The sequence below is a fragment of the Cervus canadensis genome, chromosome 30 (assembly GCF_019320065.1).
Source record: "Cervus canadensis isolate Bull #8, Minnesota chromosome 30, ASM1932006v1, whole genome shotgun sequence".
In the NCBI taxonomy this organism is placed as follows: Eukaryota; Metazoa; Chordata; class Mammalia; order Artiodactyla; family Cervidae; genus Cervus; species Cervus canadensis.
In genome coordinates this window covers 13,357,028-13,383,926 of record NC_057415.1, presented here as the reverse complement: position 1 = coordinate 13,383,926, position 26,899 = coordinate 13,357,028, and the positions used below count along the sequence as shown (strand labels likewise).

Below are 26,899 nucleotides of genomic sequence, written 5' to 3'. Positions count from 1 at the left end.
CCTGGTAGCCCTTCATGACATGGTCTGCTCCCTTCTCTTGGGCTCTGTAAGTAAACAAATTATCTTTTCAGTGGTACTCATCTCCTGGTCTGTTGACCTTCCATACCTTTTTTTTTTTTTTTAATTAATACCCTACCTTTTAAAACAGAGATTCACAGAGCAAAGGCAGTAAGAAGAAGTTACTGGGCAGAGAGAAGAAGGTATTGAGAAGATAGCATGGTATAAGAGGAAGAGAGAGAGAGGCAGGCTGACTCAAGGAGCATGGAATACTGGCTGCTGCAAATCTCCTCCATCATCTGGTTCTAAGAGTCACATTGTACCTGATATGCTATTCCTAGCTCCTTGATGCTGAGCTGCATGGTGGCCGGATCTGTTTTTATCACCCTTCAGTTCCCCTCTGTCCTGGCACATAACCTACAACTGTGCAGATTGACTGTGTTCTTGACTCAACTAGCAGAGCCTGAGCAGAATGAAGAGCTACAGGAGAGTCACTGAACTGCAGAATTTGGGCACTGGTAGCAACATTAAAAATATTCTAACCCAGGGACACAAAAAGTACTGAGCATTAAAGAAAAGATGGACAAACTGGCCTACGCTACACATGCATTGATCTGCATCGGACACACACACACACACACACACACACACACACACACACAGAAGTACTAAGGGAAATCCCATATATCCTAAGAGAACAATAAAAAGATATAAAAAATTAGGAAACAAAGAGTAATTTTAAGTGACTTATATTGTTTTTTCCTAAATAGGGCACTGTTTGAAATTAACCCCAACACTTCCACAAAACAATAAAATTACATATTTTCACAAGTAAAAAAAAAATCAGTAGCACATGTTCATCAAGATACTGTTAAGACAGGTAAAAGGTGAGCCACAGAGTGGGAGAATATGCTTTTAATACATACATGACCAGAATAAAAATTTGTATAAAGCCTATAAATCAAGAGGGAAGACAAACTAACCAATTTTTTTAATGTGCTAAAGAATTGAGTAGGCACAATACAAAAGAAAATGTCAAAATGGTAAATAAGCACATGAAAATGTGCTGGATAAATGATAACACCAACAACTAGGAAGGATGGAGAGTAACTAGGAATTCAAACTGCTGATGGGAATGTAAACTGATACAACAACTCTGGAAAATTGCTTGGCAATATCAACTAAAGCTGAACATATGCATACATTGTAACCCAGCAAGTCCATCCCCAGATATAGCCCACAAGTTGGTCAAATAAAATGCCAGTCAATTAAACTTTGCAGAAATCTTCCAAATCTTTTAAACAGATATACACACATCATCACCAAAACACACATACAGTACTAGAATGTACATAGTAACCTTCTTTGTGCGTGCATGCATGCTAAGTTGCTACAGTCATAGCCAACTCATTGTGACCCTGTGGACTGTAACCCAACAGGCTCTTCTGTCCACAGAATTCTCCAGGCAGGAATACTGAAGTGGGTTGCCATGCCCTTCTCCAGGGGATTTTCCCAACCCAGGGATTGAACCCTCGTCTCCTGCGGCTCCTGCATTACAGGAGGGTTCTTTACCGCTGAGCCACTGGGGAAGCCCAACCCTCTTTGTAAGAACCAAAAAAAAAAAAAAAAAATCCAAATGTTGGTCAACAATAAAACAGATGCAATAGTAGAATGTTCCTACTGATGAGTATTATACAACAAGAAAAAAAAAAAGAATTATAACCACATTCAGCAAGTCTCACGAACACTATGCTGAGCAAAAGAAGCTGACACTATATAGTTCATATGAACCCTTTCATTCATATGCAGTTCAAAACATACATATAAAGACAGAGCTGGCCTGTGATGTCAAAAGTCAGGACAGTTGTTACTGTGGGTAAGCATAGTACCTGGGATGAAGAACAAGAAACTTTTCTGAAAGGTGGATAATGTTTTATGTGCTGGTCTGCAGGTAGATTACATTTTCCTGTACGCTCATGACTGGTCCATATTTTATACTTCACTGTAGATATTTACTGGAATGATCCTCTGATCTCCCTTCCTATCAGTTTATTACAGAGGTCACTGTACACCTCTCTCAACAAATGGCAACCCACTCCAGTACTCTTGCCTGGAAAACCCCATGGATGGAGGAGCGTGGTAGGCCCATGGGGTTGCAAGGAGTCGGACACGACTGAGCAACTTCATTGTGTCTGCTTAAATGCCTCACAAATAACAGACAGGCAAGAGGAGAATTCTTTCACAGCAGAATTTAGAAGACAAAGTAGAGTGAATCCTAAGAAGCTTGTCATCAAATGACCAATTTGCTGAATTTCTAAATTCATTTTTAATCTTGCAACTATATTTACAACTATATTCTTGAACATAATAACAGCCCACTTCTGGAGGCATTCATGAATTAATCAAGCTTCCATTCTTTACCTGTGAGGACAGCCTTCTTCCCTTTAGTAGTTTTTTCATATATCTCTGAATATCATTTTTATTGTGCCCAATTTGTTCTTTTTATCCCCATCCTTTCAACTCAGACGGTAAAAGCACCTGTTTGCAATGCAGGAGACCCAGGTTCAATCCCTGAGTCGGGAAGATCCCCTGGAGAAGGAAATGGCAACCCACTCCAGTATTCTTGCCTGGAAAATTCCATGGATGGAGGAACCTCGTAGGCTACAGTCCATGGGGTCGCAAAGAGTCAGACATGACTGAGTGACTTCCCTTTCACTTTTCAACAAAGCCTTTTCTTGTTTTCCTAACAGTAGACAAATTTTAATATTTTTAATTCTAATGAAATACCATATTCTCCATCATAGGTTTCTATTTATTGTGAATGGTGTCTTAATCTTACAGGGAAATTGTAAAATATACTTTTCTGAACAGCAAATATGTTCATAAGAGCTTTCCTGGTGTCTCAGATGGTAAAGAATCTACCTGCAGTGTGCAAGACCCAGGTTCGACCTCTGGGTTGGGAAGATCTCTTGGAGAAGGAAACAGCAACCCACTCCAGTATTCTTGCTTGGAAAATTCCATGGACAGAGAAGCCTAGCAGGCTACAGTCCACGGGGTTACAAAGAGTTGGACACAACTGAGTGACTAACACTTTCACTTTTTCTTTTCAAATATGTTCATAAGAAGCATAAATCCTATGATGTTCCTTAATGATTACTTAAATTGCTCTGAAAAGAACTAAAAATCAGATAAATGTTATTTTGCAGATATCTCCAAAAGCGACAAGAACTATATCATCCAATACCAATTTCTATAAATTACATAATTAAAATTTGTAACAAATAAACAAATTACTATTGGAGAAGTTAGTCAAAGAATTTTATAACTCCTAGAATTTTTGGTGAATAAATAAATGGCTTTTAAAGGATTTCAGAAGAACTCACAATAAACTGAAAAATTTATGAAGGAATAACTGAAATTGAAAAGAATTTTTTAAATGTTATAGAAAAAAATCATTTTAAATACTGAGAATGTGAAAGGGAACCTCTCAGCTTTGGGATGGCCTGAACACACAAACATAACCACCACCATCTTCCTTCCTAACTCACTGTTGTAACATGCTAATGGGTCTTCGCCATATTCACTTTGTCTAGTGTTTGACATTAGAAATGGAGTCGCTGTTTATGAAGAGAAAGGGACAAAGAGAGAGAAAAGGAGAAAAAAAAGTATTAAGAGACATTTATTATGATTTTCTCTTACCTTTATTGAGATATAATTCAGACATAGCATTGTATAAAGTTAAGGTGTTGATTCGATACACTTCCATGTTGCAAAATAATTACCACCAGTATCCTTAGGTAACAGCTCCATATCATCATATAATTACCATTTCACTTTTGTGATGAGAAGGGCTATTTAATGAACACTTGCTCTATGAGAGACACTGTGGGGTAGGTGGAAAGGAGGCTAAAGAAGGAAGGGGCATGTGTATACATATAGCTGATTCTCATTCTTATATGGCAGAAATCAACACAATATCATAAAAAATGATCCTCCAATTAAACGTTTAAAAGATATTCTCCCCAGAAAATTTCCAAACAGCAAAGAAACAAAGTGGGAAAAATTGTGCAAATATAGTTAAAGTTTTCAAGATAATAATAACAAATTCACATATGTACTCAGCTCTGTCCTCAGCCCAATATTTTTATCACTTTAATGCTCACAACAGCCTTATGAGGTGGGTACTGGTATCATCATGGCCATTCTATACATGCAGTAACTGAGGTACTGGGAGTTGAAGTAACTTGTCTTAGGTCACGCAGATAGAAAGTGGCAGAGCTGGATGTGAATCTTTGTAGTTGGTGGTACACAATCCTTGTGTTCTGAGTAGACCGCGATCAAGCTCAGGGCATGTGACCAGTTAGTTGTAGCTCCAGTGACGTGTCAGCTGAGAAAAAGGGGGATGAAGAATCTATTTAGCTACTTGGCAAGAAAATTACATAAAAGGAAGGCTTCAGAGGAGTGTTGCGCTCTGCCTTTCCCAGGTCAGCCCTACCCCTATTATCTTTAATCGGTGCCCTCATTACCATGTCAAATTAAAAGCTGACATCAGCTCTGCTGTGCTGCCACTTTGCCACTTTGCTCTGAGCCCTGCTCTCATTCAGCCAGGTTAAATTAAGCCAGGTCATCCTTAATTACCAGTAGGACCTCAGTCTTGCGCAAAGAGCAGTTGGAAGATAAATTAAAACAAGGGACTTATGTTTAGTGCATGCACTTGGCCGTCACAGTCACCTTTATTATGTCACCCAGGGCCAGGGGGATGTTCTAAGGGCTTAATTGGTGGGAGGCCTGGGGCGCCCACGAGTAATGAGGAGTGGATCTTGGGGCCGAGGTGCACCTCCTCTCCTGGGCAGAGATAGCGGTCAGTGGGGCCTTCTTTCTACTAGAGAGGCAGCACAGTGCAGCAAGCCAGCGCATGGCCTTTGGGATCAGACAGGTCTGTGTGTGAACCCTAGCTTGGCATGACCTTGCTATGTAGCCTTGGAGAAGTCTCCTCAGTCGCTCCTGTCCGGGGGGTAGTGATATCTAGCTCATAGTAATGTGAGGAGCAAATGACAGAGTGTGTTTTAGTGACTGTTGACAGTTCCCGGGTGAAATAAGCACTCATGTTTGTGTCACAAGAGAAGAGAAACTTCGTTGCCATTAAGAATATCTCCAACTGTCCCCGGAGGAGCAGGACCAGGACTCCTGTGACTGCCCAGACGTGTCACCAAAGACCAAGGTCTGTGATCCTCCTCTGTGATCTTGAATGAGCCTCTTCAGCTTTCTGAGGCTTCATTTCCTCTTTTGTGAGCTGAACCTCAGATTTGTGAGCCTCGAATGAGATAACTGATGTCAAAGCACCTCACCCAGTGCCGTCATTTATTTCGAAATTGGAATGGGAGACTAAGTTTTGGGAAGCACAGAAAATAAGGTTCCTGATTTCTTCCCAACCATATGAAAGTTTTATTACAACCAGCTTCCAGACAAAGTCTCCAAGACTGCTCTGCTGAGCTCGTGATCTGTCACAGAGAAGTGTTTTCTGACTCATTCTGTCTCCTCTTTCAAAGGCTGCTAGGGCTGAATAGTCAGGCTGGCTTCTTACTGTCTCCTCTCCATCTCTGGTTGGTTCACACAAGCTGAGAGCAGGAGACAGGAGTCCAAAGTTGAGCCTCGCCTTCAGTAATCCCCACTGCTCCTCCTCACCCACTGCTATTTCCACTGTGCTCCTGGTCACCTACCAGCTACACCTCCAATCTGCAGTCTCCTTCCCATCCTGTCTGCTCACATTTTGAGTTTTCCATGTTTTCAATCTTTCCTCAGCTTGGGGGATGAGTGGGAACTCCTAAAGCACGCACTCTCAAGTGGGGCCCTGAATTTTTAGAAATTTGCATCAGTTGAGACTTTTGGAGCACACACATGCACACACACACACACACACTCATGCACAAACCGATACAACACACACACCCTCTGCCATCAACAGAGAAGACAAGATTTCACGGGTAAGTGTGGCACACCACCAATGGATGAGGGCCCCCTGCCTCTCATGGAAATTTCTGGAGTTGATTACAGATGGACTCTGAACAATGAGGGAAAAAGCTTGGCACGAGGGCAGCTGTGATCCATGTCACAGTGATGACTTGGCAGCTTCATTGAATCCAGAGTCAGCCCCAGCAGTGCGTGCTTCTGGGAAATATCTCTGCCACGAAGACAAGGCCACCCATGCAAGTTGTTGCCTTTTTGCTTATCCACATCCTATTTATAGCAGCAGTTCTGTGAAACAAATGTTCCAACCATACATCTGCAAGTGTTTCTGGCTCTAAGCTCATTCCTTCTTGGTCTCAAGATGTACCACCAGAAGCTCCCCACTAGGGTATTTCTAAGGGGGGCAGAGGGATGCAGAGTCACCTCCAGCAGAAACTCTACTGAACCCACAACAGGATACGCGTGGTGGAAAGTCAAGCCACATGTGGCCCTCGAAGAAAGGGCATGGCTCCTGTCCCCTCCCAGGCCACGAGAAGACTCTGTTGGGCATGTTGGCTGGTGGAGACTTGTTTCCTCTGGAGCTGGCGGGGATGCGATAAGACAGAACATGCCCATGGCCGTGCTAGTTCTTCTTACTCAAGAGCCACACGCTTCATCATGTCAAATGATAAAAATACTTTGTTTTCTACCTAGCTTGGGGGCTTCCCATTCTGGCAGAGATTACATGGATGCCAAAGCAAGCCGTCTGCTAGGAATGTGAGCAAACTGGCTGCAAATGGAGGCCTCAAGATTCAACAAGCTGCTGCATTTTGAATCCAAGGAGGCACTGCTCACATTCTCTCTCACTGGAGACTCATGGGGCAGTAATCTCTGCACTTGTGACTTTGTTTCTGAAGGTTGACTTTATGAGAGCTCCAACTCAGACATGAATTTGCTTGTTGTTCTTAGAAAATATCTCTAAAGTGTTTTCCAATGTGTTTCTCCAGCTAAAAAGATCATGGGAAAAACACGATGCTTCACCTTTTACTCCACCCTCACTGCTAAATACACCAGGAGCCCCAGCCACGCTCACCCGGCCCTGACCCTTAGCTCTCCAGCCTTTGTGCGGGCTGCTGCCCGTCCCCCCACCCCAGCAGCCTCCTTCCCTTTTCCACTTTCCTTTAAGATGCAAGACAAGGGTTACCATCCTAATGAAGCCTCCCTCAACCATCCCAGAAAAAATGAATTATCCCCCTCATGGTTTCCCGTGGCTGCCTTACCACACCCAGGATGGCTTAAACAATAGAAATTATTTTCTCACAGTTCTGGAAGCCAGAAGTCTGAGACCAAGGTGTGGGCTGGGCTGGGCTACCTAATAAGGCTTTGAGGAGAATCTGATTCTTACCTCTTGTAACTTGTGGTGGCTCCAGACACTCCTTGGCTTGTGGCTCTTTCAAACCATTATGCCTCCCTCTTTGGATCACCTTCTCTGTGTGGCTCAAATCTCCTCTACCTCGTTCTTATAAGGATACATGCCACCGAATGTAGGGCTCACTTGGGTCATCCTGGGTAATGCCCTCTTAACATCCTTAATTATATCTGCAAAGACCCTTTTTCTAAACAAGGTCACTTTCCAGAGATTTGGACATACAAATCTTTTTGGTGACCACGCTTCAACCCACTGTGGTCCCTAACCAAAAACCCATACATCACCCCACTGCTTTCTATGTTGTTCAATCGCTAAGTTGTGTCCAACTCTTTGCAACCCCATGGACTGCAGCACACCAGGCTTCCCTGTCCTTCACTATCTCCCAGAGTTTGCTCAGACTCAAGTCCATTGAGTTGGTGATGCTATCCAACCACCTCGTCCTCTGCTGCCCTCTTCTCCTTTTGGCTTCAATCTTTCCCAGCATCAGGGTCTTTTTCAGTGAGTTGGCTCTTTGCATCAGGTGGCCAAAGTATTGGAGCTTCAGCTCAGCATCAGTTCTTTCAGTGAATATTCAGGGTTGATTTCCTTTAGGATTGACAGGTTTGATCTCCTTGCAGTCCAAGGGACTCTCAAGAGTCTTCTCCAGTACCACAGTTTGAAAGCATTCTTTTTTTTTTTTTTTTTTTTAATTTTTTTATTAGTTGGAGGCTAATTACTTCACAACATTTCAGTGGGTTTTGTCATACATTGATATGAATCAGCCATAGATTTACACGTATTCCCCATCCCGATCCCCCCTCCCACCTCCCTCTCCACCCGATTCCTCTGGGTCTTCCCAGTGTACCAGGCCCGAGCACTTGTCTCATGCATCCCACCTGGGCTGGTGATCTGTTTCACCATAGATAGTATACATGCTGTTCTTTTGAAACATCCCACCCTCACCTTCTCCCACAGAGTTCAAAAGTCTGTTCTGTATTTCTGTGTCTCTTTTTCTGTTTTGCATATAGGGTTATCGTTACCATCTTTCTAAATTCCATATATATGTGTTAGTATGCTGTAATGTTCTTTATCTTTCTGGCTTACTTCACTCTGTATAATGGGCTCCAGTTTCATCCATCTCATTAGAACTGGTTCAAATGAATTCTTTTTAACGGCTGAGTAATATTCCATGGTGTATATGTACCACAGCTTCCTTATCCATTCATCTGCTGATGGGCATCTAGGTTGCTTCCATGTCCTGGCTATTATAAACAGTGCTGCAATGAACATTGGGGGGCACGTGTCTCTTTCAGATCTGGTTTCCTCAGTGTGTATGCCCAGAAGTGGGATTGCTGGGTCATATGGCAGTTCTATTTCCAGTTTTTTAAGGAATCTCCACACTGTTTTCCATAGTGGCTGTACTAGTTTGCATTCCCACCAACAGTGTAAGAGGGTTCCCTTTTCTCCACACCCTCTCCAGCATTTATTGCTTGTAGACTTTTGGATAGCAGCCATCCTGACTGGCGTGTAATGGTACCTCATTGTGGTTTTGATTTGCATTTCTCTGATAATGAGTGATGTTGAGCATCTTTTCATGTGTTTGTTAGCCATCTGTATGTCTTCTTTGGAGAAATGTCTGTTTAGTTCTTTGGCCCATTTTTTGATTGGGTCATTTATTTTTCTGGAATTGAGCTGCAGGAGTTGCTTGTATATTTTTGAGATTAATCCTTTGTCTGTTTCTTCATTTGCTATTATTTTCTCCCAATCTGAGGGCTGTCTTTTCACCTTACTTATAGTTTCCTTTGTAGTGCAAAAGCTTTTAAGTTTCATTAGGTCCCATTTGTTTAGTTTTGCTTTTATTTCCAATATTCTGGGAGGTGGGTCATAGAGGATCTTGCTGTGATTTATGTCGGAGAGTGTTTTGCCTATGTTCTCCTCTAGGAGTTTTATAGTTTCTGGTCTTACATTTAGATCTTTAATCCATTTTGAGTTTATTTTTGTGTATGGTGTTAGAAAGTGTTCTAGTTTCATTCTTTTACAAGTGGTTGACCAGTTTTCCCAGCACCACTTGTTAAAGAGGTTGTCTTTTTTCCATTGTATATCCTTGCCTCCTTTGTCAAAGATAAGGTGTCCATAGGTTCGGGGATTTATCTCTGGGCTTTCTATTCTGTTCCATTGATCTATATTTCTGTCTTTGTGCCAGTACCATACTGTCTTGATGACTGTGGCTTTGTAGTAGAGTCTGAAGTCAGGCAGGTTGATTCCTCCAGTTCCATTCTTCTTTCTCAAGATTACTTTGGCTATTCGAGGTTTTTTGTATTTCCATACAAATTGTGAAATTCTTTGGTCTAGTTCTGTGAAAAATACCGTTGGTAGCTTGATAGGGATTGCATTGAATCTATAGATTGCTTTGGGTAGAATAGCCATTTTGACAATATTGATTCTTCCAATCCATGAACACGGTATGTTTCTCCATCTGTTTGTGTCCTCTTTGATTTCTTTCATCAGTGTTTTATAGTTTTCTATGTGTAGGTCCTTTGTTTCTTTAGGTAGATATACTCCTAAGTATTTTCTGGTCCAACTCTCACATCTTTACATGACTACTGGAAAGGTCATAGTTTTGACTAGACAGACCTTTGTCGGCAAAGTGATGTCTCTCCTTTTCAATATGCTGTCTCGGTTTGTCATAGCTTTTCTTCCAAGGCGCAAGAGTCTTTTAATTTCATGGCTTTCTATAGCCCTCCCCAAATGTATCTATCGTTATGTTACAGCATGTAGCACACTGAGTCATAAATGCATCCCCCTGCACCAGTCCATCCTAAAGGAGATCAGTCCAGGGTGTTCATTGGAAGGACTGGCGCTGAAGCTGAAACTCCAATACTTTGGCCACCTCATGCGAAGAGTTGACTCATTGGAAAAGACTCTAATGCTGGGAGGGATTGGGGGCAGGAAGAGAAGGGGATGACAGAGGATGAGATGGCTGGATGGCATCACCATCTCAATGGGCATGAGTTTGAGTAAACTCTGGGAGTTTGTGATGGACAGGGAGGCGTGGCATGCTGCGATTCATGCGGTCGCAAAGAGTCAGACACGACTGAGCCACTGAACTGAACTACCCCTAGATTCAAGTCTTTGAACTACTTAGGCTCTACTGGCTTTTGTTTTCGAATTACAAAGTCATTATGCGCTTGTTACAGTAGATGAATATAAAAGTAAAGCCAGAGTTTCCCATGGTCACCCTAATCCAGCTGCAGGGTCTTTCCTCTGCTCCTTAAGGTGGCCAGGCTTAGAAGTTTCGTTTGCATTCTCCCCACAATGTTAACACTTAGACAAACACACAAAATCTACATTTATACACACCCACCCATACACATACATAAGGCCTTTGTTCTCCCTTTAAAAGAATTCTGTAAACCTCTTTTGGTACTTAAGATTATATCACAGATGCCCCTCTCAGTGAGATAACCTTTGTAGTAGTTGCATAATGCTCCACTGCATGGAAGCATGATGGTTTTAATCAATCAGTGCCATATAGGTAGATATCAGATTATTCAGATCATTTTTCTGTACTTTACCTCTAAAAATATTGTCATAGGACTTTCTTTCATGAATATGCCTAGTACATTTCTGATGATGAAACATATATATATATGTATGTATATGTACATATATATTTAAGGCTTTAGCATATCTGAACCAGTGGTTCTCAAGTTGGGACAATTTCTTCCCCCACCCCCATGATGATATCTGGACACATTTTTGTTTGTCACAACTGGGGAGAGAAGGTTATTGGCCTCTAGTGGGTAGAGGGCAAAGATGATGCCAAACATCCTACAATGCCCCCCAACAGAAAACTATCAAACCTCAAATGTCAACAGTGCTGACAAGAAGAGCTCCACCTAAAAAGCTTTGTTTTTAAGTGCAGTTTTGCAAATAGGATGAGGCAAAGGTCTTTTTTTTATTCATAAGGATTGTTAATTATGTCTGTATCCATTATTTATTAATCATTCTTATCTCACTGAAATAAAATGTTATTTAATCCCATATTTTCTTTACAAACATCTTTATTTCTGAGCTGTTTTCAGAGCTTCTGATCCTTCCACCAATCTGTTCTCCTATTCTTATGCTAGTGCTATCCAATTTTGCTTAGCTGTTACTTTTTTTTACAAAATTCAAACATATACTAGGTATAAACTCCTTATTTCTATAGCCTTACAACTATCAAACTAAATCTGCTTTACAAATTAAATGGAAATAAAACCACAAAACCAGCACACTTCAAATTAGCACAAATTAAAAATGTGTTGCCATAACAGAGTCACTGATCAGAAGTGAACAAGGTACTCAGTCCTAAAGGGCAGGTCCTCTTGAGTTGGGAATGCTGAGAGTATTTGTTATGTGAGGATCTTATGCTCTCTTGTTGTTTGCACTGATCTCCACTTTTGTTGTCACGGAGCCACAATAGTATTGATATTCAGCACAAATACGTTGTAAATCCACCTCTAGTTAGTACAGGACTGTTAAGTGTTACTTATCATCAGTTACTTACCAGTACAGTGACAAATGCAAATAACACAGGGAGATTTTGTGGCTGTACTTAATTATCAGTGGCTGTTGGATAATCCAGAATAGGATTATGTTTATTTTCTGCCATTATAATTTCAAATAAAACACATTTTAGGTTTGCAGAGAGAAAGGTCAGATCCCAACAAGTACCACAGTTACCAATTTGAAAAGCTCTTTGTCTTTCTACTGTCACTGAAGTTTGCCCTGCCAGAAGCAAGGGGGCTCACATGGTGTTCCCCTGCCCTAATTTACTATTTTGATTTCAGAAGTTTTATAGTATCTGGTTCAGCAAGCCCTCTCTGGCATTCCTCAGTATTTTTCTTTTTCAAATTTTTACTAGGAAATCTTACACATTTGTACTTCCATATATATATTTCAAATAAAGAGGCATAATTTGTAATGCTCTGTAGAAAAATAAGAGGAATTCTGGTGGAAAATGACTTTCATGTACCCAGTGATTTCATGAGGGTCCAGACTTGAGATGTGAAATATTTCCTCCAAGAACATGATGTGTCTCCCTATTTATTTCTACCTTGTTTAAAGTCCGTCAGTAAAGTTTATGGCATTTTTTTGTTCTTATTAAATTTAGTCCTGATTATTTTATACTGTTTGTATGTATTATAAATAGAATTTTCAATTTTCCCTTTTCTAATTCTTACTATGTCAGAACAAAAGGACTGTTCATTGATTCTGTATATTTATATATATATTCAACATATACACTTTATAAAAGTCTCGTGAATTCTAAATGTTTTTAAAATAATCTTCCAATTGTTTTAAGAATAATTAGTGTTTTCTGCAAGCAAAGGTTATTTGGGGAGCTTTTAATTCTAAAGTATATTCTGCCGATTTAACTTTCTAGAACCTTTGAAAGATGTTGAAAAATATCAGTAATATAGGCACACTCTCTTATCCTCAAACTGCTGAAAACATTTTACCCCTTCATGTTTGTAGTTTTTAGAATATTTACTTAATTTACTTCTGTCTAAGCTGAGTCAAAAGAAGATGAAAAACATTCTTTAAACTTCATCACATGCTTCTTTGAAATCTATTATTATTATTATGTGTTTTTTCCTCTTGAATTAAGAATTATGTTTCTAAATTTCTTGATGGTGAACCATTTTTTCAATTATAAACCCTACTGTGTGATGCTATAATATTCATTTTTAAGCATTTTCCTGAACTTTCCCTGATAGTTTTTTTATTCAAAGTTTGTCATCTTATTCATTTGTTGATTGCTCTGTAGTTTTTGTTTCAGTGTTGTCTTTCTCAAATGTTGATATTAAGGTTAATGGGCTTCCCTGGTGGTCCAGCAATAAAGAGTCCACCTGTAACGCAGTACCTGCAGGAGATGCAGGTTGATCCTTGGGTGAGGAAGATCCCCTGGAGACGGAAATGTCAACCCACTCCAGTATTCTTGCAGGGAAAATCCTACAGAAGAGGAGCCTGATGGGCTGCAGGCCATGAGGTCACGAGGAGTCAAACACAACTGAAGCGACTTTGCATGCATGCACTCAAGGTTATGATAGTTTGAAATGAACTGGGGAAACTTCCGTCCTTTCTATATACCAGAAAATTTCAATAACATAGAGATTGTCTATTCTTTGAATATAAAATGAATGTTAGCTGTGATTTTTGGTAGACTTTTGGTATGTTTATTTTTCTATCACTTTGTCTACTTTGGTGTTTATATTTTGTTAGAAAATCATCCATTTCCAGTGTTTTTCAAATGTATTATAACAGTTGCATAAAGTATACACTCATAGTTTTTTTTTTTTTTTTTTTTAGTATCTCTCATTATACTTTGCTTTCTATTCTTCATGTTGAATTTTTGGTTTCTACATGTTTTTCATTCCATTCTATGATTTTATGTATTTTATCTTTTAAAAACTAGTTTTTTATTTCATTAATTTCAAGTTTTATTAATGCTTTTCTCCTAACTCCTTTAATTTATTACATTGTTCTTTATCTAGTTAATTTTCTTAGTATATAAAGTCTATGTATTAAAATATACCTCACAGAATAGTTTTGGTTGTATTCATTAAGTTTTCATTTTAATCTTTTGTACAGTTTCTAATTCCAATCTTTACTCTTTCATATGGCAAGTTACAATATTTAGATGAATGTTTCCAAAATTTTAACCAATAAAAATTTGAAGTAACATCTTTTTTGTTAGAGCTCTTCTAGGTTTGAGGGTTTGAGGATAAAGGATCCTTACAAAAGCTCCCTTATTTGAAACTTCCTAGGTCTTCATTCTAATCAAAGACAAGGTTGATCTTTGTTCCTACTCCATGAGTTATAAAGGAAGACAGTCTATTCTCCATACACAGAGATAAATACAGTTTTACAATTGTCAGATTATTATTGATTTTCCTAATTTTTTGTGGTTGAAGAAATTTTACGTAATATTTAAATCATGATTTCTAGTCACATCCTTTCTACAAGATTCATTCATGCACCAAAATTTCTGACAATGGTATCTTTCTTACATGTAAATCTTTGCTCTGTTTTCATTTGTATATATTTCAGAGCATTTTCTTGAGTCTTTTTTCAGATAAACGTGTTGCATTTTCTAAATAGTTACATATATAATCTCTATTTTTGTCCTTATATAAGAAGACATCCTGGAAGAATAGAGGATTTTTTAATCACATTTTCTTTTAATCGTTTATAAGCGATTTATAAATGACTTTATTTATAAATTTATTTATAATTTATAAATATGCTTATATTTTCTTTTAACTTGTAGTATTGTAGAAGTCCAGTATCTGTAGAATCTGTACCTGTACTGTAGAATCTACAGTATCTGTAGAAGTCCAGAATCTGATTCTCCATACTTTGAAGGTAAGCATTTATGTTTGTCTAGAAGTATATAAACATTTACACTGATGCTTACTTTTCAGAAGTTTCAGCAGTAAATGTCTAGATCTGAGCTGTCTTATGTGATATAAGTACTTAAATGTAAATGTTAATTAAAATTAAATAACATTTAAAAGTCAGTTTCTCAGTCACACTAATGACATTTCACACATGCAGTAGCCCCATGTGACTCTATGGCTACCGTTTTGAAAAGCACGGAACATTCTATCATTTCAGGAAGTTCTGTTGACCAGCTCTGGTCTGGTCTGTCTTATTATTATCATTATCAACAATAGGACTATCAATCCTGCATGACACTTGCTGAACCCTTTCTTTTCAAAATTGAAGTTCTCTTTAGCTCAAAATAATTTCTTATATTACTTGTTTATAACTTCTCTATCTCTTTTTTCTACTGGAATTCCTCAATATTGCATTTAAGGTCTTAATTCTCCAAGACCCTTGTAGTTTCACTCATTGCTTTTTCTTTCTTCCTTCTTTCCATCCTTCTTCCTTCCTTTTTCATTTTTCCTTAATGAAATATTTAATGTAGTAATCAGTAGTGACTATTATCTTTATCAACTCTTCCGTTAAATATTTTAATTAGCAAAACATTGTAGTGAAAATTTTTTGAAGAGGGCACTCTGAATAAATTTCCCTGAAAGTTTATTTTTTTTTCTTTAAAGTTAAGCATTCCATTGCTTCTTCTACTCTGGTTGATCCATCTTATTGGTCTTCCTCCCTCAGTTGATTTCATTCTCGAATGCAGCATTCTTTTATACGTTGTCTTGCTACCTGTAACTGTGGTTCTCTGGCAGTCTTGGAACCTGTAGTAGTTTCTCCTGACTCAAGGGGCCCCAAGCTATTATTACCCAGACATCACAGACAACTGAAGACTCACACCAGTCCCCCTTTAGAACTCCAGGTTTCCACTCTTTACTTTGCTCTCCCAAGTAGTTAGAAAGACCAGCCATAAGAACAAGACCTTCCAGATGCCATCATCTGAATTCCTAAGGGCTCAGATTGTTTATCTCTCACTGACAGACAGCCCCAGGAGGGTTCTGGGTGAAACTATCATAAAAGTTGACTCCAGTTATTGACCCCAAACCACTGAGATTATTTTCCCCCAAACCTCTAGCTAGAGTGAGAAAGGTGTTGTTCACAAGCGAGTCTAAATCAGTACAAGCATTCTGAAAGACGATTTAGCAATATGATTCAAAATTCCTAAAACACAGATTCTCTTTAACCTATTAATTATGTATTTGGGTGTTTATTCTGAGAAAATAATAGAGGATACATACAAAGGTTTAACTCTTAGAATATGGTTTTAATGCTATTCTTGCCTAGAGAATCCTGTGGACAGAGGAGCCTGGTGGGCTGCTGTCTATGGGGTCGCACAGAGTCAGACATGACTGAAGCGACTTAGCATGCATGCCAGCAAGATAGAAAAACATCAACAGATGATAGGTAGATAGAAAATAGAAAATATTTAGATATCCAACAGAAGCAGTAATTGTAACATATGCACCAATACAAAACCATGCACTTACAATGAGATCGTAGATGTTCATGATGTAGGGTTAACTAAAAAGCAATACAAATGAGTATGTGCACTGATACCACTTTATACCTATATCTAAATCTATAAATCTCTCTGTATATATAAAATGTAGGGCATAATATACTAAAGTGTTAAGGGTGGTGGATTAATGAGTGATATTTGATCATTTAAATTTTTATTTTCTTATTTTTAAACTGAGCATATTTTGCTTATGTGATTTTTTTTTTAAATAGAAAACTTACATTTAAACACTTATATCAGAACTTCAAATGAACTTTTCAAAATGGTGCTCATGGTCTCCTGATCCCAGCTGCCTCTTCTTGACCCTTCCAGGTTTAGTCTAACCCCAGCCCACCTCTCCCATGTCACCTTACAACACCCCATCCCCATTAGATGAGCTGATGAATGACACCATTACCAGGTCTTAAAAAAAATCATGCCTACAGAGAGGGAGCAATGCTTGCTTCCCCATTCCCCTTCCTGCTCTTTTTCCAGTTTCTTATTTTAGCAACCAAAGCTAAGAGGGAGCAGGAATGGGTGAAACAGGGCATCTCACATGCTGGAGCTGAGGGTCAGGAAAGAGTAGCCAAAGTTGTGGGCCTGCCCCAGTGTCAAGACACTGTTGCGAAGGTTGCAGGGTTATGTCCATCACCAGGGTACCAAGTTAGACCAGGGCCAGCTATGGGGCTCATTGATGACATTTATCTCCTGGTCTGGTCTCCTTCAATGTCCCCGAGTTAACAACCATTAGTCCCAGAGTCTGGAATGGAAGGACCGAAGTGTTCAGTCTTCTACTACCTGCTCTACCTTGCTCCAGGCACCACGCGGTGAAGCAGGAGCCTAACATCTTCTCTCCACCAGGCTCTTAAAAAAAAGTGCCGGTGCTGAAGAACATAGAGAGTCTCAGGCTGCTTAGTGACTGTCTTGAAGCTGACATTTCGTTATACCCAGACTTAACTTTTTGAGAAAATAAATGAGAAAAAAAAAATGGACAAACTCTTGCTGAGCAGAATAATAAATTAAGGTGGCACTTAACCCTCTTGGCAGGTTAAGTTCTCTTTAATGCACTGACAGCCTTGGAAGCTGATTCTTGGCCCATGTCAGGATGCTACATGATGGCGCCTTCCCACACAGACGGAGGCTGCCTCCTCCCCGGAGACGGGAGGCCTTTCCAAGGTTGGTCTTCTGATCAATCTGTCACTGGTGTGGGCCGGGGAGTCCCTGACTTTTCTCACTCATCCCTCTGCCTCCAGCAACATCCCATGAGAGGGGGAGCCCCTTGAGGGCAGAATTCATTTCTCCATGTAGCCAGAAAGCCAGCAGGATTTGGTTACATTCTCAAGAGCTGAGTAAGACGTCCAAGGCACAGTTATGGTGAAGGGGTGGCCCCCTGACCTGGGTCCTTTTAGTCCTGGAAGCTTATTAGAGGATGAGTAGGAGGGGATTCATTTGAGCTTTCAGCAGAGGGTTTGGTGGGGAGGGAGATTGGGGTGTGGTTAAAGTGGCAATTCACCCCCACCATAGACTCTTCAAGTGAAGTGACCTTCTCAGGGGTTCCCAAGGGCCCTTCATCTTTTAAAGTAAAATCTCCATCATTCAGTGCCTTTAGAGCAGTGCTCCTCAAATTGCAGTGCTCATACAAATCACCTGGGGGTTTTGATAAAAGGCAGAATCTCACAGGCCTGGGATGGGGGGCCAGATACTGCAGATACTGCACTCTGGCAAGCTCCCAGGCCATGCTACTGCTGTGGCTGCTGCTGGCCCCTGGCTCAGGCCCTTAGTAGGGAGACTTGAAGTGACACACATCATATAGAAGCCTGTTCTTTCTACAATTCAAGTGGCCTTCATCTGTCCCCCCTCCCCCCAAGTTGGATTTCTGTCCTCTGGTGGCCTGCGGAAAGACAGAAAGATGCTGAGATGAGAGGATGGCCTTGTTTACCAACAATTCCAACAAATGCATCACCTCTTTCAAGTTCACCAGCTTTCTGCAAAGATACTCTTTATATTTTTCACATTTGAGTTCATTCTGGGCATTTAAGGGGTTAAAGAGGCCAGAGACAGTGAGAAAAAGCTCCCTTTTCATGGCGTTTCTAACAAGCTGAACCTGATCCAAACCTTGTTTAATGAGCACTTATTTTATACAAATAAGCTCACAGGCGCATACTCATCTCTAATTAAACCAGAAAGGACTCATTTGTTCTAATTGGACTGCATAGCTCAAGAATTAATTGTGAGATTGTTTAGAATTGCAAGCTTGTGACCCATTCACCGAAAGGGGGATTAAAAAAAAAAAAAAAAACCCTACTTTAGGAATTTCACTCTATGTAATTTTTTCTGGACTTTTTTTTTTTCTTTTTAATTCCTGGAATCCTTAATACAAATTGAACTGATGATTTACAAACAAAAGCAAAAACTTCTAAGGGCAGCTTACTGTGCAGTGTTACAAAAGCCTTGGCAAAGGTGAAGATAGCAACTCAATTGAGCATAATATTCTAATGTGCCCCTGAGAAAGTGCCCTCATAATTAAGGATTTGCACAATTTCTATGGGGGGAATCATGTGTCACATCGTTTATCAATATCAAAAGAGTCACTTTTGTATTGGCCAGTCTGGAGGGCCTGGAAACAGATGCTCTTACCCAAGACTCGTCTCGAGCCACATTCAACCAAAGGTGCAAGAGGTTTTTATTGGCACATCTGGTGCCCTTGGGTGGCATCGATTACCATTGAGTTTGCAAAGACTTCCTTGACGGGGCCTGGCATCATCAGTTTATGGGCTGCCCTTCTCTGCTTGGGCTCTCTCTTTTGAATCATATTGGTACAGCTTGCTGAGAAGCACTGGTTGTTTGCCTGCAGCCCTTTCAGCTCATCTATCTGCAGGGAGAACATGCTAGCCCTTTGCCCTACAAACGTTATTTTTGTTTGTGTTGTTTTTTTGGAATATAGCTATATCATCCTGACTGCATACAGTGAACCGTGGGGATAGGGGCAGGGGTCTTTAGAGGACCAGGCAGGCTGGGATCCAGGTGCTCTTTCACACCTGGGTGGGGAAGGGGGTTGTCCACTGGTGTACTGTGCTCAGCTGGCTATGCCTTGGTTACTAATACTCTGCCAAGGGCAAAAGGAAACCCAGTTCACTGCCAAGAGCTAGCTGGAGCTTGTGATGCTGACACTTGGAAAAGTCTTGCTTTGACTTGTACATGGAAAGAGCACATTTCAAGTTGAATGTCAGTGATGGTAAAAAGCGGGGTGATGTTTGGGATGGTCTTCCCATGAAATGCTGCATTTCGTGTTAAAGACACTTTAGAGAACATGTTCCTGAGCAGGTCAGATTCTGACTGGGTGTTTTCCACCCAACAACCTTTATCCCTGCACAACCTTAACCCCTGTACAGGTTTACACAGTTGCTTGCTATCAACTTAAAAACCCTGGATGTCCTTGAACAAGTTTTAGGGATGGAAAATGGAGATGAGTTTGCCAGAATTACATAGTGCAAAGCAACCCGAAGTGGACTGAAGTCAACCAGGATGGCAAAATGGACCTGAACTAAAACCAGGAGAACTGTTTTACTTTGGGAATGGATTTCTATAAAGATCAAGAGAGACACCCTTGCTGACAAGTGTGTCCAGCAGAAACACAAGTGAACTATCTATGAAAATAGCCCCCACATATTATGCTGGGACCTGTGGAAGATAAATGGGGAGTGAAAATTTTCCCCACAAGGAGGGAGCAACCCTAACAACTCTGAACCCCAATCAGGCTGCAAGTGAACTTCTCCCTAGACAATGAGGTCTTTAAGGACTGGCTTAGATCCTCGAGTTCCACCACAGGACCCCATCCCAAGCTCAGCAAATATTTTTTGGAACGAATGGATAAACAACATGAGACAGAGTATAACTAAGGTAAAGGTGAAGATAGCAACTCGATAGCCATTGCCATAGCTGCTCAGAAGGGGGCAAGGCCCAAGGTGGGACTGAATAAGTGAGGAAGGATACTGGAGTATGAATTAAGCCTCTATTCAGAGAGTGATTCTAAATATTCCATGGCCTCTCAATTTCCAAATTCTTATTCCAGACCTTTTCCCACTCTTCTAAGCTTCCTTGGACCATGGAATGTTTGAGGCTTTATTTTCTGCAGAGAAAATCTGATTTACAGACTGCTAATCCCACTGCCCACATTAGGTAACAACCTTAGCATCATGTACTTAATAGAGCAAAAAAATTTTTAAAAGAGCTAATTTGTCTTTCATTCTGTTTGTTGCAGGAAGAATTTCATGAGTCAAAACCTTTTCATTGTATATATTTTTTACATATACAGTAATATGCATACAGAAGAGAATTTTAAATATTTTAAGATTCAACTGTCTAAAAAAATTTACTTCAAATATATGTTACATTGGTTAGGACAGGTTAAGCTATGCAGTGGTAATAAGCAAGCTCTGAAATCTCAATGGCTTTGCACATCAGAGTTTATTTCTCACTCTGCTATATATTCAGGTCTGTGGCAGAGAGTGGGTTTTCACTCTAACCACCACTCTGGTTCCTATGAAGATACAGCTGAGAAGGGCCATGTTCTAACTCTTCTATACTTGAGCCCAGAAGTTACACAAACCACACTCACCCACTGCCCATTGGTCAGAACTTGTCACATGATTTGCTTAATTAACTACACAGGGGCTGGAACTCACGCACTTACGGAGAGTAGAGGGAATGTGTAGTGAGCACCATCATCCTTTCCAAAGACTCACCCTCCTGAATTCCAGGCCCACCACCGTGGTAAATGCATTGCCCTAATGAGGGGTGGTCCTCAAGGAGAAGATGCTTTTTCTTCCTTCTTGAGAGAACCTGCAGTGGCAGGTAGCAGAACGTGGTAATAGAATACCTGACAGGGAGCTGCCATGGGCATCCCTGCTTCCCTAGCAAATACGAAGTTCAAAAACAAAGAAAAAGGAAATGGCAGTCCCCATGAGCTAAAAACTTACCAGAGAAGTCATCAGCCTCTAAGAGTAAAGCCCAAATTCCCAGCTAAGAGGCCTCTTTGATCCTTAAGGCCACCGACATACCTCTCAGTTGGGTGATATCAAAGTGCTCTAAAAGAGTCCAGAGCAGAAGTCACTGCCTACAGCACAGGATACTGCAGTCTGCAGGGGGATGCTGATGATGGAGCGACTGCTGGGCCTGATCTTCACATTCACAACGTCCCCAATGTGGTCTCTGTTGTCATTTCCTACGAGGGATAGCATAAAATTCTGATACCATGTAGATTGAACACCTAAAATATATCATACAATTTTTTAAGACCTATTTGGCATTTCTTCCTTTTCTTAAATACTAGGAACTTCAAAAATCGGACATTCAGGACTTCCCTGGTGGTCTAGAGGTTAAGACGCCTCACTTCCACTGCAGGGGGAGCAGGTTCCGTCACTAGTCAGGGAAGATCTCACATGCTGCGTGGTGCAGCCAAAACAAAACTGGACATTCAAGACCTCAAAAGTCTTGTCCTACAAAAGTCAAGACCTACAAAATCCTGTGAGTGAGTTGACAAATTCAGTGGCACACATATGTGGGTGTTAGCCCTCCAGATACTAGCCACCCTAACCCGAGACCAAAACAGGATCACAGGCAAACTCTGCTCCAGCCAGGACACAGACCACAAAGGTAAGAAGACTCAGCCATGCTGGGGAACTTCAAATCAGCTTTTCAAGCCCCCCACCACCCCACCCCACCCCCCGCACCATGTAGCGTGTAGCTGGCCTCCAATATTTCTGAGGGATGTCACTTGAGCTGCCAAGCCCTCAGAAGGTAATTGACAGAAGTTGGTCAGATTTTTCAAGTTGAGAGGACACAGAATTCAGGCAGTCTGGAGACTATTGCCTTTCAGGGCTAGAAGGCGGTCCTTGGGGAAGGGGGTCTGGCCTGAGGCCCACTCAGGCTGCATCACCTGAATAAATATCTCCATGTCACACAGATGTCACTGGGGAGAACAGCTGAGGTCCGGCCGAGCATCTGCTGAGGAACTGTCTCGGCCATGTCAGCTCTCCTGCTGGGGCCCATCCTGCACTCTGATACAGTTCCCTTGAAGTGAACAAAAGGAAACCCAGGATGGCATTTATCCAGGCTCACTGACTAAGCCAAGACAGTTGGCTCCACTAGCCTAAAGACACCTCGCTGATCACCGGCTCCAAATCATCTCCAAACTGGGCTCTGTAAATCCTGCTCTGGGAGACAGATTGAAACCAGGAGCCTCGTCCTCTGGGCCCCAGACCATGTCTCCCTGTGGATGGAAGATGGGCTGTCCCCCAGAAGCTTCCAACTGGGTGACAAAGCAGAGGAAGAAGACCTGGCTTTGGGGCAGGGCTGGGCGAGGCTGGCCTGGAAATGTGCACTTGTTCCCAGTGCCTCCAGTCCAGGGAACTTGCCTGGGAACTGAGGGAGGAGCAGGGACCCAGGCTGCAGGTGTGCGGCAGCCGAGTAGACGCTGAACCTGGGCCAACTTCAGTAAAGGCCAAGTTGCTGTCAGGTTGTGGGACAATTATTTTGTTTTCCTCTGCCAGTGGCAACTTGCGTTTGTAACTGCATTTTGTATTAAAATATGGAAAATGTGGTTGAGTTTCTTGTGCAAGGCAGAAGACAGGGCCAGATGTAGGTCATGTATTTTCTGAGCTAAGAAAACACTTATTTGGGCTTTCAAAAAGTGTTTTCCTACTTTTAAAGATGTGTCAGTGAAAAGTATTTAATAAGTACCTGATAATGCCTGGCTGTAGGCACCCTTCATATGAGAACAGCTTCATAGACACAGGCGTGTGGAACTTTATGAATTGGAACAGATGAAACAGACGTGCATATACCCTGCAAATCTGAAAATTTCAAGGAAGTCTTACACGGTGAATTTGGGATGGATTGTCCCTGTCGTTTTGGAAAAACTCTCTCGTGGCAATGCACCAGTCATCTCCTTTGCAGACACTGCTCTCCAATTCTTCCCTTCCTCTCAGTTTCACCAGTAGTCACATGCCCAGGAAATTCTTCAAGGAATGTTCAAGCTGTGTTCCTGTTATCAGGAATGCACTGGAGAACTCTGCTTTTAGAAAATCAGGGATTTGTTTGTTTTTTTGAAAATAATGTCCATTTGACCAGCTCATGTATTTGGATTTCTCTGGCTCACATCTACTCCAGATGGATAAACAGAAATATATATAATGAAGGAAGCAAGGTCCAAAGTGGAATTTAAGCAGCAGACAATCGAGTCAGTAAAGAGTCAGACTCTTCTGCAACAAACCTCCATTGCCACCTCTCTGTTATCACCCTTGGACTGTGGACAAACCACGTGACCTACGTCACTTATTGCTGACCAGCAAATGGACTCTTAGTGGATTCTTCAGACCTTTCTTGTTCTTGCAGCAAAGTTCTATTCTGATTTATTTATACAGATCACAGCTATGAGAATAAAGTGTTGAGGTCATTCATTAACGACCATAAGACTGAGAATGTTGGAAACAATGATTCTAACTTATCTGCTTGAATTGAGATTACCCAAAGCCAAGAGGGTAGAAGAGGTTTTGAGAACAGATGGCTATGTTTTAAAGATGTGGAAATATGTTTTGGGCCATTACAGTATACTAAGCATCTGCATGCTCTCTTAAGTAAAATAAGCCAACAGCATAGCTCCTGCCAAAAAAGCCCTTAAATTCCTATATTTAAATGAAAAGAAAGTAGAATTCTGAGTAAAAAGAAAAAGAATAATTTTGCTTATAAATATCTAATCAGAGAAGATAAACTTCTGGCTGAGGAGGTATAACCGACTCGATGGACATGTGTTTGAGCAAGCTCCAGGAATTAGTGATGGACAGGGAAGCCTGGGGTGCTGCGGTCCATGGGGTCTCAAAGAGTCAGACACGAGTGAGTGACTGAACTGAACTGAGGAGGTATGACAATCCAACCTACACTAATAAAGTGTGGGGGATACTCGATTTCAGATTTTTATTTAACAAGCACACTATGGGAAGCAAAGCAGATTTGTCAGTCTTGGAATACTTATAGAGTAGTGACAATAAATGGGTTTGAGCAAAAGGACATATTAATAAAAGAATGACAGATTGCAATAAGTACTATGAAAAGAACAAATAAATGGCTAACTGAGAGAAGAGCAAGTCATCAAAAGACCCATCACAGGATGTTATATTTAATTAGATGCCTAGAGTACGAGGGGGCTTCCCTGATGGCTCAGCAGTAAAGAACCCACCTGCAATGCAGGAGACCTGGGTTCAATCCCTGGGTCAGGAAGATCCCCGGAGAAGGAAATGCCAACCCACTCCAATATTCTTGCCTGAGAAATCCCATGAAGAGAGGAGCCTGGAAGGCTGTAGTCCATGGGGTTACAAAGAGTCAGACACAACTTAGCGACTAAACCACCATCACCACCTCCCAGAGTGTGAGGAGGAGAGTGAAGATGCTTCCAAGCAGAAAGCTTACATGGCCAGAAACCCAGAGGCAGGGAAATGTGTGCACATTTCAGAAACTGAAAGAAGCACTGTGTGGCTGGACGTGAGACATCATGAGGAAAAGTGAGATGAGGCGCAATGAGAGGTCAGTAGGGCCAGGTCCTGAGGGCTTTCCAGCCACAGTAAGGATTTGGGATCTTGCTCCATGTGCAATTGGAAGGGGTCAAAACCAGTAATTATGATTTGATCTGGCTCACACAGTCAGAAGATTATTCTGAATATTGTGTGGAGAATGGGTTGCTGCTGCTGCTGCTGCTAAGTCGCTTCAGTCGTGTCCGACTCTGTGCGACCCCACAGACGGCAGCCCACCAGGCTCCCCCATCCCTGGGATTCTCCAGGCAAGAACACTGGAGTGGATTGCTATTTCCTTCTCCAATGCAGGAAAGTGAAAAGTGAAAGTGAAGTCGCTCAGTCGTGTCTGACTCTTCACGACCCTGTGGACTGCAGCCTACCAGGCTCCTCCATCCATGGGATTTTCCAGGCAAGAGTACTGGAGTGGGTTGCCGTTGCATTCTCTGGAAGAATGGGTTGGAAGAGAAGTAAAGAAGAAAGAAAATGACTCAGGAACTGTTGGAATCATCTACAGGAGCTGTTGGAATCATCTACATAAATGATAATAGTGACCTGAGTAAGGGCAGTGAAATGTAGGTAGAGAGGGGTAGACCAGTTAGATGTTAAAAGTTTTGTCTTGAATATGTCAGGTTGGATATATCTGCAAAACATCCAAGGAGGGATGGTGAGCAGGCAATTAGATATATAAGCCTGGAGTTTGCAAATATATATTTGGAAGTCAGAAGCACAAAGTGGTATTTATACATGTGGGAATGAATGAGTTCACTGAGTATGAGAGCACAGTGTGAGAAGAGGACCAGGACTGCACCCTAGAAGCTTCCAGAATGCCCGTGTTAAGTAGTTAACGTGCAGTCAGGAGAGGAAATGGCTTTAAGTATTTTAGCCCTAGCTCTGTCACCAAGAAGTCTGTGTCCTTGAGTAAAGAGATGGGTTTATATGGACCCAAAGTCTCTTAATGTTTGCCACTCTATGATTTTACCAAAAGGCATTTTCCCAACCCTGCAATCAGAGGAATGTTGGGTGAATTCAGGACTTTCATTAAAGAGGTCAGCTAGGACAACATCCACATCACCTCCCCCATGTTTCTGCAGACAAAATGCTGGGCATGATCTTCCTGTGGGTAGAACCCTCGGATCATTGCAAAGAAAACAGTAAGTGATAAGAAGGACTAGTGATGGATATTTGTCAACCTTGAGGTTAAATTCAAGTGTGCTTTTGAGGTGAGAAAATAACTGAGTAAAGATTCGGAGAGCCAGAATATTCTCTGTCCAACCAGAGAGACTCAAACACAACATCAGGACTTCAACTAATAAAGGTGGATATTTCTTATGTTGAGTTTTGAGAAAATAGAAGATGGACCCTCTGAGCCTTGGGTCACCTAGAGGCAATGGAAGGGAACCTCTCTTAGTGGCATTCCTTTATGAAGTGCTTCCAGGAAATGAATGTCCTAGAAAATTTATTGTAGAGGACATTGTCAGTTCTTGTAGGTCCTTAGTTACTCTCTCCTGCAGGTTGTATAGTTTGGGAAGCTATAGTCAGGAAACAAATAAGGGTTGTTACTAATAAAATTTGTAAGGGAGTTGTACATGTAGTTATTTTATCGGTTTGTACTTGCTGTGTAACAGGATGCCTCAAAATTTAGTGACTTGAAGTATTAACCTTTACAATTTTCCTCACAATTCCATGGGTCAGCTGTGCAGTTCTGATTTGCACTGGCTTGGATGATCTCCTCCTATTAGCTGAACAGCCAACTAACCCAGGTTCTTTTGTGTTGTACTGATTGTGGGACTCCAAGAGAGCAAACCTCCAGATGTGAGCACTTCTCAAGCCTCTACTTGCACCACATTGCTAATTGGCCAAAGTTAGTTATGTTAACATTAATATGACTTAAATATAAATATATATTTTTTTTATTTTGAGGGGTTTCCCTACTGGCTCAGTGGTGAAGAATCCTCCTGCAAAGCAGGAGACCTGGGTTTGATCCATGGGTTAGGAAGA

The 26,899-nt window shown here is 41.2% G+C and overlaps 1 long non-coding RNA gene across 1 annotated transcript in view; it reads right to left on the bottom strand.

Moving 5' to 3' along the window:
• Positions 1 to 3,888: 3,888 nt before the first annotated feature.
• The window catches only part of LOC122431937, a 34,885-nt gene continuing 11,874 nt past the window's right edge, over positions 3,889 to 26,899 (bottom strand). Inside the window, exons 2-3 of the long non-coding RNA XR_006266668.1 lie at positions 21,395 to 21,558; positions 3,889 to 4,384 (exon numbers count right to left, since the gene is read on the bottom strand). This is a non-coding gene — a long non-coding RNA (uncharacterized LOC122431937). The remainder of the gene's footprint in view (positions 4,385 to 21,394; positions 21,559 to 26,899) is intronic.